The 17174-nt window shown below is 38.5% G+C and overlaps 1 protein-coding gene across 5 annotated transcripts in view; it reads left to right on the top strand.

Moving 5' to 3' along the window:
- Positions 1–17174, top strand: part of NDST2 (N-deacetylase and N-sulfotransferase 2) — a 140250-nt gene that overhangs the window by 19932 nt on the left and 103144 nt on the right. For 3 of the 5 annotated variants that reach the window (XM_069796328.1, XM_069796325.1, XM_069796332.1), the window contains exon 2: positions 10918–11005. The exons of 1 other annotated variant lie outside the window; for it this stretch is intronic. The gene's annotated coding sequence lies outside the window, so the exon portion shown is untranslated. The remainder of the gene's footprint in view (positions 1–10917; positions 11006–17174) is intronic. One more of the 5 variants, XM_069796327.1, reaches the window with a different exon arrangement.

Raw genomic sequence — 17174 nt, forward strand, 5'->3', positions numbered from 1 at the left:
TTCACATCCTGCAGGTAGGAATTATGTCTGATGGCAAGTTCAGAAGAGCAATACTCCAGTGGATAGCTAATTCGTACAGCTGTTAACGCTTGTTCCCACCATCAAGGGAGGAGTGTCTCTACTATACTACAGTTGTGCTGACGTGCTCAGAAAACCCATCGGCCCTTTAAAAACTGTGTATTTAGCATCATTCTTCATGATGATGATATTGCTGGTAATTTCATTATGTTCCTAGGCCTGGCTGTTGAGCTGTGAGGGAGGTGCTCTGACCTTTGCTCTTGAAGCCCTAGTGCAGGGGCACAAAAAAGCTACTACTGCTGGTAAGAAACATCATCGCGGAAGGTGCAGCGTAGGCATTATTGGTAGCTTTCATACCGATTACAGCATCTCTACGAGTTATGGTCATTGCAGAGTACTTTCTATTTATGAAATAGTTTTTCTCTAAAAGAGATATTGACAGTTTCTTGCTTTGAGTAGTGGTGTAGGAGTAGATAGCTTGGTGTCATCAGAAAGCAAGACTGTCGATACTGGAAAGTAATAAAGTCAGTTCTGGCCAAAGGAAAAATACTTCATTCAGTGCACAAATTCGTCTGTGGAACTTATTGCTGCAGTACATCATTGAGGTTAAAATGTCATGGGGTCAAAAGTAATCTGATATTTATGTGTTAGGAGGGTAGTAATCGTTACATAGACAAATGGTGCAAATGAAAACAGACTTTTAAGGCCTTTTGGAAGGGTCACCCAGCTTCCTTGAGCTTAAGGTATCCCTAAATGTAAAGGATAAGAAGGACTACTTTTCCTGATGACTGTTTTGCAAATTTGTCTTCAAGGCTTTCTTCTGCTAGTCTTTGAAATACCTGGAACTGGATAGTAGACTTTTATGGCAAATTCAGAATGACATTTTCATGTCCTGTATAATTTTGAAGTGTTCTAAATAACTATGATTCTTACCAGACCACAAAACAAACAATTACAATTATCCCACTAGAAACAACGTGTTATATTCAGATTATTACACTGGTGATAAAATATTAGGTAGAAATGTATTTTGCATTGCTGGCAGGGTACTTAAAAATAAATGCAGCTTTCTGACAGGATTGAGGAATAATGTAGACTTTTTTTTTTTTTTTGAGGTGTCTTCAAGAACTATAACAGAAAGTAGACCTAGTTGTTATTTGCATAGATCAGACAGACAGTGGCACATATTTAGTCTGTTCTCAAATCATGTTCGATTTAAACAAAGCCCAGCATTATTTCATTTTGGACTCAAGTCAGTCTGCTGTTGTGTTCGTCTAAACCTTTGTCCTTGCTGAGAAACTGAAGAGAGATTAGAGGCCTCTGCCAGTGCCGGTGCTCAACTCTTGCTCTATAGGAGTGTGACTCGTAAGTGGGCAGCTGTGTTCCTGTGTTGCTGATATGGGTCGGATACAGACTGTGGCAGCCTGTTGATGTTTTGTCGTTTACGCATAAAAAGGCCCTGCATGACCCAGTCCTGCTCTGCCACACCTGAAGTTCTGGGCCACGTTGGTAGAGAGTAGCCCTGATTTATTTGGTTTGTTGTTTGTAGCTTTGATGCTCCCTTGATGCATCAGGGCACAGCCGGGCTTTGGCAGGGCTACCTGCAGCTTTTCTGGCCAGATGGCTTCTGAATAAGTGTGCAGTGCCACAAGCTAGAGCGAGAGAAATTGAGTTGGTGGCTTATGGTCACAAACACAGAAGTATTTTCAAAGCAGTTGTTACCTCTCCTAAATGATTAGATTTCTCTCTGGGTTTTTTTGTGCAAAAAGGTAATATTTAGATCCTTCTTGGTTCTGTTAGTCCCTGTTTTTTAAAAATTCATTTGCTTTGCATATTTGGAATCTACAGTTCATGAGCAAAAAGACATATCAACAAATCTGTGTCGTTGATGGACAAAATACTGACACTATATTAGGGAGGTGTTATTTGCTATTCATTCAGCTATCAAATGCCAATAAATTAATGATATCAGTGTATCGCTATTACAACATGTTATCTTCTGATTCTGTGAAAACAGAGGAAGACTTGTCAGCAATAGGAGATCTGAAAAGAAACTGTTTAAAGTAATCCAAGCATCACAGCTGTGGGCATCTTTTTGCATTTATGCATTTGGCTTAGGCATTTTCACCTGTGCGCTGGAGTTTCTTTGGCCTGAGCTCCATGCCCTTTTTTATTGCAGTGTCAGATACTGGCCTCTGAGAGGCATGACTGACCTCATGTGGTATCACCATTTATAAATAGCTCTAGAAAATTAGGGTGTACTCCCAGTTAGGGCTGAGCTCTGTATGTTGGAATTCCGTTGGTGGACCAGGACTGGTGTGGTAAGGCATGCTGCTGCCAGGAGCTGAGATGCGTTGGGAGCAGTTCATGATTTCAGGATTGGAATAGCAGAGGAGGGAATAGGAAAGAATAAAAGGACATGAGTGCTTTTTATCTGGTGCCTTCTGTTTTTTTGTTTTCCTCATTAGCAAATTCACTCAGTGTGTGTTAATTAGTTTAGATTTTTTGCTACCTCCTTAACTTGAATTATGTCAAAGTCCCAATGGTGTGACGTGAGACGTGTTAGATAAAGATTTTTGCATACAGGCTGATGGAAGAATGTGGTGCAAATGGAGAGAAGAGAAGCCTTTTCATAAACGTGTCCGAGTAGAATACATTTAGATGCCAAAGGCACCTTTGTATAACAGCTGTTACTTAAGAATAATGGTTTATTTTATAATGTACTGGAGAGAAATTAATGCTACTGAAAAGTTATTTTTTCTGTAAAGATATGTAACATTCTTGTATCTGCCCTCTTTTAGCATATGGTCGTTGTGCACAGTGCTTTATTGCCATCTATCTCCTCTTGTCCCACCATTTTCCTTCCTATCCTGTCCTTTGACCTCAATGCTGAAATTAAAATTTATTTAATACTGCTAAAACTAGAGATTCTGGTTTTGGTATATTGGAGAATAAATTTGTAGTTGGAATTGTTTTCATCCAAGCTGAAATTTTGTCTGCTTCCTTGCAATTTCTTGTGTGCTACAGTTGAAAGGATATTGGCTGTGTATTAACGCATATGTGGCTGGAAAGGATATGTGGAAGTGAGAGTCAGAAGCTGGTATTTTCCTTCCCTGTGTTTTTTAAGACAGAAACTAAATATAGTGAGTGTTAAACAGATGGCTATGTTGTTGCATAATAAATATTTGCGTGAAGAAATTTTTTGAAGAAAATTAAATTATGTCCTGCCTGTTTGCTGACGACAGTTCCAGCCCCCATAGTAACAGCAGTGATAATAATAGGAGTATTTACAGTGTATTTATTTTTTAATTCTCAAAGTGAGGTACCTAGGAAGGTTGTATAACGAAATTTTTTTTAATGTGTGAGAGATCAAGTGATGTGCTTGAGGTCATCCAGCATGTCAGCAAGTCTCTTGAAAGAGCATGCAGGTTCCGTTGACTTCCAGACAATATGTTTCCATTTTAAACCATGCTGACTTGCAAATACTTACTTCAGCATTTCCTTCAGAACTTCATTGTTTGATTTTCTTTTTCTTAATTCCAACCTAATTGTTGTAAATGTTAACTTGCCAAGAGAAGATAATAAAACCAGACTTGCATTCCTGTCCACTGTACTTGAGCAACAGTCTTGCTACGAGAAACCTACACTGAAGGCCCTCCTGAGAGTTTTGTTGTGAAGAGGAGAAGGTGGTGGATGCCAGAGAGATGATGAAGACTTAGTTGAAATGAGAGGTTTTATTTGTACAGCTGAGCTTCATCTTGTGATATTAATAGCATACAGGCGTTTCTTTTGGATGGAGGGGATGGATTCTGTATTTAGCTGAGGTCAGTGTACTACTCTTTCTGGCATGAGCCAGAAAATCCCACTGCCATTTAGCTGTTTGCATACATTACCTTATCTTTACTGGGAGGACTCTTTATTTTCTTCTGTAAATCACTCTGATGTTGCTAGATTGAAAGTTGCGTGAAAGATAAAGGATGAGAGCAAGAACTGTCATATCTCACTCAAAGGTGAGAAGGTTGGACAGCAGATCGGATCTACGGCAGCAGAAAAGTTAATCCTCAGGACTCTGCAGACGTGCTGGAAAGCAAGTTGAGGAGTTCATGAGTTGTCCCAATTACCCATTTCCTGCCAACTTCTACTGATATTTTTCTGTCCTCTGACTGGAAGTAATTGTATCACATGATAGAAGTGGAATTGGCACTTACCATGTGATATATTGTGTGATGGGAGTAGTTTGCTGCTGTATTGCAGCAGAGCGTATAATCTGGAGTGTGAGTGGGATGTTTGGGTTTTTTTCCAGTTGGTAGGGAGAGAGCAAGGCCTGGGATTCTTCACTGCCTCTGTAAAAAATTGTCATCTGCCCCAGCTTAAAGATATATTAATAGCATCCTGATCTCTTACATACATGGTTGGTCCTGTTGCCTGGATACAAACATAAAGTGATTAGAAAGCTATCATTAATATAAAATGAACAAAATAGGTCATAAAGGTACCCAGTTAGATGTTTTTCCTGTGTGCCCACAGTGCATGTTGGTCCTTGGCTCTTTTGCTTGCTTGTTGCAGATTGTGCTTTGCTGCCAATGCTGCATTAGGCTTTTCACTAAACTGCAAGTGTAACCTCTGTGATGTTTTCTGCCAGCTTTCTCTCTGTGGTTTCTTCCCTGTTCTTTGAAATAAACCCATATTGGTTTTTCTCACATCATTTGTACCCTTCCATAATCTGTTACCTTTTGTGTGTCTTTGATCAAATGCTGTCTTGCCGTCTTAATTTCTTTCAGTACTCAGTTGTATTTTTAGTTTCAGTGTGCTGTATTACTCTTCTTGGTAAATATATGCACTGTGTCACATAAAGGAGTGTTAAACATCGCTACAAAAGCCCCTTGTTTTTTAACATCTCCCTAGGGTCTTGTAATGGATTTGTTAGGGCTCTGGGGAGATGTCCCTTTCTAACCTAGTTTCTGGTTCAGTTGTTCTCTTTTCCATCATTTCCTGCAGCGTTTCCGATTTTCTTCATGAAAATATATGCTCACTTCTGATGCCACTCTTACTGCTTTTTGCATGCTTTTTTTCAAGCATAGATGAAAATGTCTGTGACAGGTTTGGTAATGTTTCTTCAGTTAATCCTCTATTTCTTAAAGTCTGTTCACATATAGACGTGCTGTACTTCAACTTAAGGTGTGTTTTTTTCTCTTCTCAGCTGTTCTAGTAGCACTCCATGATACTTTTGTTTTAAGGGTGAAGTAACTGAAGCAATTTTTTAGTTCTCCTGACTTTAACAACCAACTACTAGAGGTGGACTGCAGTGACTGAGTTCTTAGTTTGCTTCAGTTGCAAAATAAATTGTTTGCTTAAACCCTGCTTGTGTAGGCCTTTGGAATGAACTGGCAGAGAAGAAAGAGGAATGAAAACAGTGATACTGGCTTCCCAAATTCAGGACAGTAAAGAATGAAAGTATTTCTTGCTTTCTTTTGGAGAATTGTTACATGTTGTTTAGCTGCCAGTATTACAGTGAATGAGTGTTAGGTGCAGGCATTTTACATCTGTGTTATTTGGTGATTAGGGAAAGGAATACAGGAGGATTGTTTTGTGGTTAATATGCTGTAACTGGGATTAGAAAATTTGACTGTGGTACCTTGCTCTGCATTTCATGTGAACTTTGGTAGTTTACTTCATTGCTGCCTCAGTTCTGTTTTTGACAAATTAGGATAATACTTCTGTTCTAATACTTGTGTACTATCTCTGTTTCTTTTGAAAAGTATGTGGAACAGGGACTGTCTTTTGTTAGGCATACAGAAATCTGATTATATATACAGATACGGTTGTGTGCTTGTGTATGTGTTTTGATAGATAGATAATATATAGCAATCCTAACCTTGGCTGAAGCCTTTTGGTGTGTGCTGTAATGTAAATAGCAATGAGAATATAGTTGATACAAATGATACAATGCTTTCCCAACAATTTGGTCACAAAATACAGCTTCCTGTTTTTAACTGTAGGACTTTTAGGTCTTGCCATAAATACTGTATGATAGCTTTCAGAACTCATACATCCATGCACAAATACATAAAAGAAAAATTTCTATCCATCATTTAATGACTTTATTTCTTTGATATCATGATTCATGTTACTGTAAAACCCCGTCGCCTTTTTGGCTCACTTTGTGTCATAAAATGCACTTATGAGAAATAAAGAAGATGAGAATGCCATATCCAGTGTGAGAAATGATATGTGTAATACGCTGTTCTGTTTCTAGTAGTACCTGGTGATCAGTTGTTTTGGAGGAAGTGATCAAATCTCCATAATGGACAATTATGTAATTATGAGTGAGAGTTTCAGAAACACTTAAGAGATTTAAGCACACCCATCTCGCTGAAAGGCAAGAAGGTTAAAAAAACCCGAAAACTGTATAAATGCTTATCTCCTTTGTGTTTGTAGAAACTAAAGATGTTTCTATTTTCATATTTATTGCTAGCTTTTACTAAAAAACTGCTCTGATAATGGATTACGTGGGTATGCACGGCTTCTCAATTCCTCCCTTCCACTTTAAATAAATTGACTTTTAATTTTACTGTGTGTTTTGCTGTTGCTTAAGGTAAACATCTTGTTTAGGCAAGACTTATCAGCTTGATGAACAGCGAAGGCTAGCTAAGTAGTAGGCTTGTGGAAAAGCAGCAGGTGTAGTAGTGGATCATACTTTGTACCTGAGGCAACAATGCAAATAATGTATATGAAGGAGCCCAGCATCTGAAACACGTAGTCTTTCTCTCTGCTCTGTCCTGGAACAATGGACTGCTGCAGCTGTTTTTGCACACCATACTTGAGGAGAGATGAGGACAAGCTGGAAGTAGCTCAGGAGAAAGCGATAGCAATGAAAATGTGACCTACAAGGAAAGAATGAAACAATCGGGATTGTTCAGGCTGGAGAAGTTAAAATAATTTAAAAATTTTAAAGTGTGCTGCAAAGAGAAAAAGAACAATTTCTCTGCCATGTTCACACAGGGTAAGACCAGAAATAAAGAGCTTAAATTGCAGAATTAGAATAGACTTCAGAAAAAACTTTTCAACAGCATAAGCAGTTAAGCTGTAGACTGAATTGCCTAGGGACCTTCTGGATGCTCTGTCCTGGAAGATGTTAGCGGAGATGGCAGGCAAATGTGTCAGGAATGTTTTAGATATCACTGATCCCACCTGAAAGAATTTCCTTCCAAGCCTGTTGTCTGTGATTTCAAGGGTACCAAAATTGTTTCTGTATAGTTTCCCTTCAGTTTTAAGCATATTCTTTGCTGAGATAATTTTCATTGTATTTTCTTGAGGATTTTTCTTCTGCTAAATACAGTTTCAGTCAAGGTGGATTTAAACACATTAAAAGTGAAGATATGTGTTAAGAAAATGTATGTTAAAGAATGTTAATATATATAATGTCAATATTTTTTCTAAATATCTTGTTTACTGTTTTACCATGCTGGTCAAATGACTGTTTTTACTGACACACAACATAAATTCTTGCAGAGTAACTTTAGGTAATTTATAGCTCGTAATTAAAAACCTCCCTCTCTCTTTCTGTTTTTTATTTCTTTCTCATTTTCTTTGTTGCTGTGGCCCCAAACTGCCCAACAGCTCTCTGTGTTAGAATTTCCTAAACTAACCCACATTATTCTGTGTATTCAACTAACCTTACTGAAAGCTGCGTTCAGTTGAAATTTTATTTCAGTTTTTGCTTTCTTTTGCAACTATGTAATAACAAACTGAAAAAAAATAGATGCTAGTCTTTGAGAGCTTGGCAGATACCCTTATCCATGCTCAAAAGTGATCAGTGATTCTGGTTTTGTTTCTTTTTGCCAGTTTCCAGCTTGTGACAGTACTTTGTTCTTCTTGCCTTGCACAGTGACTTGAATAGCCCTTTGTAAAGGACTTGACCAAATCTTTTGAGAAAGTTCCAATAAACAATGTGTTCTTGTATTCCTTTGCTCCATCAGGTTTTTTTTCTAATCCTTGAAAGAATTCAGCTCCTTAACAGATCTACCTTGTGTTTAATTCATCTTGTCCCCTCAACTATGCAGAAATCTTCAGTGTTCACATGCTCAGAAGGATTCTCCTTCCATCTGTTCTGGAGAAGTCATTGGGTTTTTGCAGACTTCCCAGTTTACAGGATTTCAGGTTTACTTTCCTATGCCAAGGTTGTGCTTACAAATGGGAATACAGGACCAATATCCCATGGACATTTTTCAGTGGTCTAAGTTCTCACACAGTCCCACTCTTCTGTCCCTGCATAAATCTGGTGCGTAGTGCCATTGCAAGTATTTGTGCAGATGCACAATGCACTAAATCTAAAATTGAAAAATACCTGGCTCACCACAGCTTATGCCAGCACAGGGCAGTGTCAGCATGACAAAAGCAATGTGCAGCTGCTTAATGAGTGGGAAAGGGAGGGGAAGAAGGGGAGATAGCTGCTGCCTTCTGATAGTGCTGTTGGCTTAACCATGTACCATACCTGGCTTAAGATATGTTGGATTGTCTGTTTTCATCTTTTCCTCTTGCATTAGGTAATTTAGGCTGAGAGTAGGAAAGGCTCAACAGAAAGTCACAGAAACGTAAACACAGTAGTGCTGAACAATGTCATGTTTAGTCATGTGGAGACCTTGTCTCATTGTATCTTACTGAGAAATGTATGTTTTTAACACCTTTATTACAGGCTTGTTTGGTTTTTTTTTAAACTTCTGAGATGCTAAATGTTTGAGATGAATCAGATGTAGGTGAAGACACTAACAGAGAAGAACTAGGGGTACTAGAAATAATGAGAGGGTATCAAAATTAGGTGTTTCCCATTTGTGGGGAGGCACTGGAGAAAAAAAAAGTTTAACCTGAAATGTGTTTGTGTGTGCGCCAGGGCAAGAGTGAAACTGGAAAAGCACTAGTGTTTTTCCAAGCACCGGAAGCCTTTGGGGTGAGCAGCAGCGCAGTAGATAAATCAGTTTGCAGATGTGTCATGGCAGCAAAATACAAAGTAATATGGTTTGGGGTTACACAAATTAAAGAGAAGCTCCTTCTTGAACAACTGTGAGAGTTAACTTGCCAAGCATGCAGGCCCAAACATCTTGTTTCTAGACAGATGTAAACCAACTGAAGAGAGTTGAGGGATGAATGACAAATGAGTACAGACCAAGGGACCGATGGGCAAACATGCCTACCTTGGCTATGTGATAACTAGAAGTGCAGCTGGGAGGTGTGATAAAAGTCTACAAATATTTGAGAGGCACATACTTGAAAGATAGAAAGTAATTAATTTAGTAGGGTGAGAAGGGGCATAACTAGAAACAAGGGAATGAGATTATGAAATATATCAAAGTATGGAATAGTCTGCCCAAAGGAAAGGTTGGAAGAACAAATATGTATAAGACTGATAGAAGGATTCAGGAAATAATCTAACATCAAAGAGTCAGCTTTCTGATGAAAATAGATTGAATAATTTAGTAAGTCTCTTTTACCCATTTAATTTATGTTTGCTTTTGAGGTATTAAGGCAAGTTGGCAGCCTCTCTTAACTCTTTAATTTTGCCTCCCTAATGGTTACTGCTGGTTCAAATCTACATTATTGCATACCAATCTTAGATGCTGGCTGTCTTTAGAAAAATGTTTTAAAAAGGAACAGTTGGGCAAACAATGTAAAAAGATATAAGGAGAAAAGAAAGGCAAGTAAGCTTTGGGAATGACTTTCAAGAACATTGTCTGTCTACATTCTGCCTAAAAGCTGTAGCTGCAAGTAAATGGGAGCAAGCTAATGCCAGATATAGAGGTCTAGTTGCACTGTTTTGTTCCTGTTTGCATCTAGGTGAGGGAGCTCCCAGCCTGTGAGTTACTGTTTGTGTTACATGCGGCCAACCTGCAGTTGATGGGATGGTAAGAATAGGAGCAAAACCCTTTTTAGCTTAGAGGAAGACAGCAGAGAATTTTTCCGTAATGAAACAAGGCACATCTTAAATTGCAGCCAGAAAGTCAGTTTGACTGCATCTGAGAGGACTGAGAGCAGCCCTAAGCTGCTCCATTTGGCTTGACGATAGGCTAAATAGTAAAAGGTGTTCAGGTTCGCTGCTACTCTTGGTGGCTTCTTGTCTGGATGGACGCCAGGTGCCTGCTAGGCTCTGGTGTGGCGAAGGAAGACAGCGAGGAGGAGTTGCATTGAGCTGCTGCCTCAGTCACAAAAATGTGGCTATGCTCAGCATTTGCTGGCTGACTCCTGTTGGCTGGAAGGCAGCCCTGGGATTAATTTGAGGAGATTATTTAAAAAGTTTGGAAAGTGTATCCATTTTGGAGCGTTCCTTTGTAAAGCACAAAACTCTAAACCTTAGTTTTCAAACAGCACTAAGAGAAAGCGAATTTATGATGCTACGTTGCATTTCCGTACATGGTCTCTACATGCAATCTGTACAAGGATCTAAGCTGCTGTTTAAACTCCGGTATTGAGGACTCCATCTGAGGGTGTGTTTTAAATGTTTCATTATGAAGAAAGGTCTTCATGTGAAATTCAAAGCCAAGTTCTCGGTGCCGTGATGCTTATAGTCGTGGAAGTTGGAACTTTCCGAGTGTTGGACCATCAGCACTTAAAACAAGCCAGGAGGTTCTTAGCATATTCTTCCCCTTCCTGCTTTTCCTTTTATATAGTTGGGAATCAGTTTCAGTGATTAAGAAATATTGTCTTCACTTTCACTTGCCATGTTTTTAATGAGACACAATAGTGTGTGCACTGTCTTGTTGAATAATTCATGTTTGGAACAAAATGGTTGTTTGCTCAGCCCGTGTGTGATCATCTTCATACATGTATAAAATAAAGTACTCTTTGATCTTTCTTTCATGTGTATCTCTAATCCAGACCCATTTTACTCTTCTGCTTCCCCCACAGCTGGAGGGCGTACTTGTGAGCCAGGCATTGTTGGCTTGTTGGCTTTTGCTCTGTGTGCTGGCTTCTGAACAAAGGTGCTGCTCAAAAGGTGAGTATTTAACTTCCATCCTCTTTGATGCAGATTTACGTGCAGACTTATGTTCAGAGGAACTGATAAACTTAGACTCACCAAACCTGTCAGCTTAAACCGTATCTAGGTTTGCAATGGAGAAAATCTAACCTACCAGATCATAAAATTGTGAGCATCGGCCCTCAAAGCACTGTTAAATTCTGGTTTACTGTAAATTGTGTGGCATTCTGCAGCACTGCAGACCAGAGAAACTGAAAGGTAGGCATGTTTCATCTCTTGAACAGATCTGTTTAGAGCTAGAGAACTCTGAGACCCTGAAAATAAACAGTAATAAAAATACAATTCCTACCCTATGACCAGCATGGGAAGGGATGGCTGAGAGGTGTGTGTGACTACCCATTTCCTACATAGTTGTGTGAATTCTTCATCAAATCTAATGTCTTCACATCAGCTGTCTTCTGAAGGTAGATGAGGTACCTGAGCATTAACTGAAAGAAGAAGAAAACAGGCTTTTATCAAATCGAGAAGGCTACTTATGAGATGGGGGATAAGTTTAATTGTATTGCTCTGCTGTGAGTACTTAGCAGGAATTTCTTGAAACCTTTCCTTTCAGCGAGTGAAATGAAATGCTGAGTGTGCCAGGCATGCAAAGGTGCAGTGTAGGGGAGAGAGTGTCATTTTACAAGTATTTCCAATTGGCAGTGCATAGAGTAAAACAACAGAGGATTAGCACGGAAGGGAACATTTAGAAACATCTAGAGTGCTTTATGGTTGAGAAATAATGTGTTTTATCTGCACACAAACAAATCTTTGTTTATAGGAGAGTATTAGTACTTTAATGGAAGGGTAGATGAAAGTAAATATGTGATACTGTAAAGTTTATATTGCTCTGTTTTCCATGAGACTGCATTAACCATCAGAAATGGGGATGTCATGCATAAGGTTTGAAGATAGTTCTTCAGGAGCATCTGTAAAACTTTATGCTGTTGGAGGTTATGTATGTATTGGTCTTGTGCAGATAGTTTTCCTTATAGATATTCTGTATTTACAAATACTAGTGTTATCTACCTCTGCCTGTAAAACCACTCTGCATTAGAGTTATTAGCTTAATATTTGAGGAACTAAAGAGAGTCTGGGTAAAACATTCTAGAAACTTCCAACTTGTAGCCGAAAAAGGCTTTTTATATACAGTAAAGTATGTAAAGTAAATATCTTGACTTCATGAAGAAAAATATCTTGGAATGTTCAAGATTATAAGCAGATATTGTATATTTCATTAGAAAGCTGGACTTTTATACTTGATAAAACTTCAACATACTGAGATACATAGATTTAAATTTGTCAGTTATTGTTATTGTTTGCTTAATTTTTCCTGTAGTAAAGTTTTTAATAGGAATATCACTGTATCATATTAAGAGAAATGTGATTATTTTATATATATGTAATAAAATATTTATTAATTACCTAAAAATCATTATTTAAGTACTGCCTTGTCTTGTAAGAAGCTGTTAAACACTTCTTAGGAGAGAAATGAGTATGTTATAAAAGCAAAGAGGTTGGAAGACCTCCTGTTCTGTAACTGCAACTTGGATTGTTTTTTTGAATCCACTTGTTTTAAAAATCAGTGCTTTCATGATACTGCTATTGGTCTCATGTGGAGCCTCTTTGTGTTGTCTTAGAAGATGTCTGTTGATGTCAGAAGTCCATATTAACATGCCACTATTGTATCACAGTCGTGTTTCTGACCTTACAGGAATATTTAATGGAGTTTAGTGTCCAAAAGGTCTTACACTTTTTTATTTCCTTTTTCATTTGTTTTGGTTTTGTGTTTGTTTGGGTTTTGGGTTATTTTTGGGCTTTGGTCATTTCAAAGCTGTCTACTAAATTTCAGGGTATGTCTTTGAAATCATGAAAGGCAAAGCAAGATTCTTTCCTGGTTTTGTGTATAGATAAATATGCCTGGTAGAGCAAGATCTTGCTCTGTGATTCTCTTGCTCTATGACATCTATGAAAAAAACCTTTCTGACTAAGGACACTTACAGTCTCTTAAAAGAAGGACACCAAAATAAGTAGTCTCCTGCATACAGCTCAAAAACTAGTTCTGTATGTCAGAAGTGTGTCCCTGACTGACATTTGGCACAACAGTATGAATTGAATTAGAGTTACCAGTTGTGTTTTGCATGTTTCTTCTGTCAGGAAGTGGTGAGGAGCAATCATGAGGAATACAATATGCAGAAGCATTTGCAAGCAAGCAAGAATCAAGCTTAATAGCAAGAGGTGGCAGGTAGATGTAAGGATCTGGCCTGGAAGAAGTTACAGTTATGAGGTTGTAATTTTATTAAATAATCATAAAGAATAATTCTCTGTACCTGGGGAGCTGTAGAGAATAATAATTTCCAGTAAGGTTTAATTCAGCAATTACCAAGGTACTCTTGAGGCTAACCATCTTTGGTCTTCTTACCGTTAGCAGCTAAATCATGTGACACTCAGTGGTACAACTGAGTTGGAAATAGCATTTTGGTTTTTTTCTCTAAAACTAACTGTTATAGACAAGGCCTTAAATGCAAGCAAAGATTATGTGTGGAAAATTGTTAGGGCAGTTACTGAGTATACTTCTGGTTTTGTGGTTGTCCTCTAGAAGGCATGGATTCCTTAAAAAGAAAAAAAAAACCAAACACAAATCCCTCAAACAAACTAACTTCCTTAACTTTATTTCCAAAAGTGATACTTTTATAAAAGATGGAGTTTTAGGGATCTGAATCAAGTTGCTTCTTTCCTCTTGTCATTTCTCTCACCCGTTTAAATGAGTTACTGTACACCTTCTGTCATATCTGTGTAATTGGCTGAGCTGTAGACATGCAGTAACTTCATGCAGCTAACAAAAGCAGTGTGTAATGCACGAGTCAGATTTGTTAATCAGACAGCCTGATGAGACCAAAGATACAAAATATTTCTTCATTTGGAATATTGTTGGATTTAGCAGTGTAATTTTAGGTATCGAAAGAAGCTGATTGCTCGTCCCTGATATTCTGTGGTATCTCTTTCTTTGTGCTCTGGTTCGTGATGGAGGAAGACTTGAACACCGTCTTTGATACATGTGAAATCTGTAAAGGGATCTTTGGAGTCCTTATGTTAACATACTGCATGCTACTCTTCTTTTTCCATACCCAAAGAACTGATGGTTTGGAGGTAATTAAGTACATAAGTTTACTGCAGGAAAGCCTTCTAAGCCCCCTTTTGAGATCCTCACTCAAACCAGAAATTCGGGTGCAGAACAGTTTTGGACCTCTGTGTTAGAAATACTGGATTTGAACATGAAGTGCTCTTCTGCTGAGGCGCTCTGGGCATGTGGGGCTGTATCAGCAACTGCCCTTCCTGCTGAGGGATTTTTTTCAAGCAGACTGACATCTCCCTCTCCAGTAAGCAGTAGCATCCTTGTGATTCCAGATGTGCTGGTTTTTGTGGACTAGAGTGTACGGGGGGGATATTGCATTGAATTTGGTGTCTTTCGCAAGCTGGCAGGATTGTTCCCAGATGTCAGTGACTCACAGTAGCCGGGTTGCTGTCTCAGAGTTCAAGTTTATGGAATTTGCAGTTCAGTTTCCCTTGAATTGTCTGGCAGAGATGGAATTTCCCATGAACTAGGAAGAGCAGGAGAGATTGCACAAAGTAGAAGCTTTGAATGTGTGTTGGGTCTGAAAAATTGCTGAGAAGGGCCGTTCTTCCTCAGTCCTTCCTGGGGAGAGCGCCTTGCCAACAATCATGCTTTCAGGTGTTTCATTTTGTTCTAACTTCTTATGCTGTGCTTGTTGCTGAACATCTCCAGTTTCTAGAACTGCATTAAAAATGTGATAAATATGTCACATGATTGTCATCTTACTCTTTCTCTACATGGATGGCAAACTTCATTTGGATTTAGATGTTCTGTTCTCTCAGCAGGGTAACTGCTTTGTTTACGCCAAAGAAGAGGGGCACAAATCTCATCAATGCAATTCATTCATAGAATTAATGTATTTACTGAGCAATAAATTACATTTTATCCTGTCTTTTCTGCTACTTGTTCATTTTTACCAAACAGGTTGTCTTTGCCCCTTATGTTAATGTGAAGGGATATTTGAAATAGCTGAGGTATACCATGTAGAATGGGAACCTGGGGTTACATGTTGATTTTGACTGTTGTTCTGGTAGTGTGTGATTCCTCTGGACAGCCTGCTGCACTCTGATAGAGCTGCATTAGGGTGTAGGCGGTCTTAAGTGCTGGCTGCTGAACAGTGCAGAATCAGTAGGCTGCTTTGGATTTCATTTATTTTCTTTGAAGACGACTGTTACTCGGCTGAGAATTGCTGTCATTTTCCAAAACATATAAATCTTCTGAAGCTTATTTGCCTTGTTGGTGCTCTGTTTTAGAGTATCAGGATATTTGGACCAAGTTCAGTCTGCTGCAGGTATAGTCAGTACTGACCAGCCCACATCTGTGGCTCGATTACGCTGCATGCAGTGCCATGTTCCCTCCTTTCTGTTTGTGGTTTGTACCTGCGAACCTTGCATTTATGTGTGAAATGTATCTTCTAGTTTGGAATGCTGTTTGAAAATATATGAAAGGCAAAGAAAATAGCAAGTGTGCGCTATTCAGTGTTGCGGCTCTTCCATTGTTGTTAATCTATTAAAATGAAACTTGAAGAACCCAGAGTAAGAAGATGATATTTAGTTCACTAGTCAGATAAGCAAAGATGGAAGAGGTAATGGACACAGTTTTATTTTCTGGATATGCTAAGCAAGGAACAGCCTGAGAAGATTAATGTGTATGTGTTTCAGACTCCAGGTCCATTTTTCCATTAAACAGGATTACTTACCTTCTTCTCTTCAGTTCTGTACTTGCTTCCTTTGTATGCCCTTTTATAAGGAAGACCCATAAAAATTTTATGTCTTCTTCAGTGAAATCACAGATAATGAAACTCCTCTTTTTCCACACTAGTACTAGTTTGCCACATTGATAACTGTTCATGAAGCTTCTCAGTTCTCTGATATCAATCTCTTATCTTATAAAGATCCAGATATGCTTGGTTTCTTCAGCCTTTAATGCCTGTTGGCCAACTTGAGTGATTTCAAATATGTTTGGTTAAATGTGCAAATACTGTGTTAGATGATTAACTGTGGCTATACTTCTAGACACACTAAGAAAGCAGTATTTCTGACTACTTATGCACAGGATGCATCAGGCTTCAGGGATGACTTCTTCCCTGCACTGAGTATTTCTGCTGAGATAGCTGATAACCTTGTCCCCAGTTGCCCAAGTCTTCCTTCCATAAATTGGAGAATTTTAGTATTCCGTCTTTTCTAAGATCCTTCCTGCTAAGAGGATTATTGGAAGTTACATCCAAGTAATGGGGTTGAAAGTAATAAATCTCAGGGCTGTAGGGGATGATATTTATAGTAACATAATGACCCTTTCAGGGACCTTTTCTCCATTGAGACAAAGTACTCATTTCAGTGTCTGGTAAAATCAATTTTCATTTTTGATACATCCACCATCACAAGAAGATGTTTTCACTTGAAACAGTTCTACCTTGCACTTTGTTTTCTGAAGGCATGTGGAGGGTGGGGGAGTTTCACCATGTTGACTGCTGAAGACTTGCTTGCATGAATGCATTGAGAAAAGGTGAAATTAACTTTTTAAAGATAGGAAGTCACTATGTAGTAAACTCAAGTAGCTTCAATCATGGTGTGGACTTCTTATTCAGAAGTAAGTTAACCTGAGTTTGCTGTTCCTTTAGCTTCCTTTCCAAATGTCCAAGGAATAAAAGCTCCCTCTGTGTATGTCAAGAAGTTTTGCTAATAATCTCCCCTATTGATCTTGGTGGCATAATTAATCCAGCAGAAGTCATACAGTAAATGCGAAAATTTGTAATATGTATCACCTAGATTTTTCTCAGCTTGATGTTGTGGCACTGTGGTGGTTGTTCAGAGTCTTAAGAGCCATCTTTACTAGAGGTCAGATTGTGATTAGCATCAGCTTGATTAGAGTAGCCTAATTATGGTCTCAGAATTGTACTATAGTCTCTTGAAATCCACAATAGATGATAATACTGAAAATACTGTGTAGGTACCATATTGTTACCTGGACTTCAAAGTGTGGTGTTTTGTAATCCCTTTAAAGGGCAGGAAAGGATACAACAGAAACAGAGGG

The sequence above is a fragment of the Haliaeetus albicilla genome, chromosome 11, assembly GCF_947461875.1.
Source record: "Haliaeetus albicilla chromosome 11, bHalAlb1.1, whole genome shotgun sequence".
NCBI classification, from domain to species: domain Eukaryota; kingdom Metazoa; phylum Chordata; class Aves; order Accipitriformes; family Accipitridae; genus Haliaeetus; species Haliaeetus albicilla.